The sequence below is a fragment of the Triticum dicoccoides genome, unplaced genomic scaffold, assembly GCF_002162155.2.
Source record: "Triticum dicoccoides isolate Atlit2015 ecotype Zavitan unplaced genomic scaffold, WEW_v2.0 scaffold231409, whole genome shotgun sequence".
Classification (NCBI taxonomy): domain Eukaryota; kingdom Viridiplantae; phylum Streptophyta; class Magnoliopsida; order Poales; family Poaceae; genus Triticum; species Triticum dicoccoides.
Window position 1 is genome coordinate 1 of NW_021245910.1, and position 2,966 is coordinate 2,966.

The following is a 2,966-nucleotide window of genomic DNA, read 5'->3' on the forward strand; positions in this document are numbered from 1 at the left end:
ATAAAGTCAAGCAGTGCATTCCAATGATGAAACAAACACGGTGTGAGTAATCTATTAGATGCTTATTCATGAATCATGATATACGCTTCTCTTCGCCGGCAACTGTTGTTGCTTAGGTGTTCTCGAGATGTGGGTCCTTAATTAACACTAGTGATTGGGGCCCGCCATTGAGGGCCGCTAGAGAGGAAGTTGTGCGCACCTCACCTTCATCTCGAAATTACAAAAAAACATTCTCGCGTCACACGGACATCACATCCATCTCAAAAAGAAAAAGAAAAATCCTAGAAAAACTTTTCTCAAAAGAAAAAGGGAAAAGTCTCACAGTCATTTAGAAAAAGCTAAAAAAATCAAAAACTTTCTCACCGTAACCAACCAGCATGCGCCAAGTGGCGTAGCTGCTTGGCCACCATTATAGCACTCCTTAATTGGTTTAATGATGTCTTCCTTATTGTCTACAAAAATAAGTTTTTTTGGCATTGGTGAGCGAGAAGCGATGAAGGTGGCGTGCCTTCGGCTCATTCCTGTTCATGTTGTCTATGGACCCAGATGTATTGGTGTTCTTAGTGCTACCATGACAGTTGACGAATAGATCGGAAGTTTTTCGCACACATAAAAATACTATGCATGTTGTATTTCCTGAAAAAGTCTTTATGTCCATGCATATCATTTTGATCTATAACATAATATGGATCTCTTTAGTTCTTCTCTATTGGTAATCTAAACCACCCGTTTTCTATTGGCTTATTAATATAGGAATTTTTTAAAATATGCCAATATTCAATTATCAAACATGCTCAATGTGCCTTAATTATGCCCTATATATGGGCCATGCGGCAACATTCAAAAATCCATGGCATGTAAGCCTTGTACTTGGATGCATGTTATTGTTGGTGTTCTCTATTGTGTTGCCTTCACATTTGATGAATAGACCGAAAATTATGCCTTAAAAAACATACTCTCTATGTAGTATTGGCAGATGAACCCTTTATGTCCATATGTGTCATCTAGATCAAAAACTTATTATGGTTCTCAGTTGTTCTTTTCTATTAGTAATCTGAACCACTCATTTTCTATTGTATAAATGACATAATGTATTTTTATCAATATCCCAATATTCACTCCGTAAATATACTTAATGAGCTTTAATTATAACCAATATATAAGATATGCCCCAATTGTCAAAATCCATGATATCTAAGCCTATATTTGGATACAAGTAATTGCTTGCATTAATCATGGGTCCAATAGCCTAAATTCCACATGCTCCCCACAACTTTAAATTCTGATGATCATAACTATCGAAGTTCTAAGGAAGACGACTACCGAAGTCAACGGTATTTCCTCAAACCTTTCATCAAGTAATATTTATACAGTTATAGTCTAATTGTCCCATGATATTTAACTTCAAAAGATAGGCACGTATTCTCCATGACATGTGTGATGGAATGAGTAGATACACGTAGAAAGTAGTGTTTCATCGTTTTTCTTGAGAGATCGTTAGCATCTTGCTATAATGTAATCTAATGTTCCAAAGGTAAAATATTGGAGATAACATAGATCTGATTGTATTATTGTGCATATGATGCTATTATTTATGGTTAATATGATTTCCCACACATAGTACATTTTAATATCTCGCTTCTATAATTTGTAGGAGTAGTTGGTGCTCATTTTTATTGTACGTAGGTCCTCCTTATCTAAATATACCACATATATGGAATATGTAGATAGATCCAAATGTATATATATAGATAGGTATATTTATCTGGATGAAAATAAAAGAACATGATGAGATGAGAAAGTAATAGTTTTGCATTACTATGTAGGGCATACTTGTTTCGATTTTTTTTACGTAATCAGCCCAAGGTAATCATGAATATACTATCGTGAAGTCAAGAAAGTATGTCAACTACAGCATTATTAAAGTCTACATGCTTACATCGAGATCGGTGTCGGGAACTCCTATGGACGAATTTAAATTATTTTTAAAGTGAAGTACCATCCGACTAATGTGGGCACAGAAACCTAAATGTAGTGGGAGACGTAGTCTTCTGTATGACGTTTCCTTCTATGTGGTTTCATTTTTCACTTCTACATGTTTTCGTAAATATTAGCTTACTGTTGCCTTTAACTGTATATAGGGGAATAAACATTTTGTTTCATGACAATAGATCACCATGGACGGGGAGTCGCCGCAATACAACAGTGTTGTGCTCAATGATCTTGACCCCTTCATAACAAGTGAACACAGCCACCTATTGCAGCACGACCATGGTGATGAGACATATGGTCTAGTTGGAGCCACTGCCAACGTGGGAATGATTGATAATACCAATGTTGTTGCTGGAAACAATGGAAACAACAATGGAGGAACATACAGTCAGCAGAGGATGGAGTCAAGGCGTACCAAGTATCACCATCTCGGCAGAGAACAGATCCAACAACTTGTAGCGTACAATACATACTCAATCATTGTTTCTTACCTATCGATGATGATGTTTACTAATGCATTTTCATTAACGTCATCTGTAGTGTCTTCTGGGAAATCCCTTATCCAGATGAGAAACTCTGGAAGACCCTTAGTGAGAGGCTTGGCATGAGTGCCCAATAGGTCAAGTTCTGGTTCCAAAACCATCGCAACAACAGTAAGGTAAATACTATTCTTCTCTATGCTGAATAACATGAGATGTCGCCACATGGGTCAACTAAGACATGCAGTTATGCAGATTTTTTGCGGTTAATTAGTACAAACTCCAATGAACAAAGTAGCATTGCTTGTCATCTGAACTCACAATGCCATGGGTGATGCTTTTTGGCGCTCTCCCTCAATGGAGAGAGAATTTTAAAATAATACAAAATCCTGTTTTTTAGATTCAAAAATATATGAAGATAAGTTCATAAGTAAGTATATAGATGTGTCTAAAACTTCATTTTGAAATACGTTTTGATGTGCGTTGTATGAAAAA

At 36.2% G+C, this 2,966-nt stretch overlaps 1 pseudogene; it reads left to right on the top strand.

Annotated features, from left to right (window-relative positions):
* The first annotated feature begins 2,177 nt into the window (after window positions 1–2,177).
* Window positions 2,178–2,650, top strand: LOC119345383 (annotated as a pseudogene).
* Window positions 2,651–2,966: the final 316 nt, after the last annotated feature.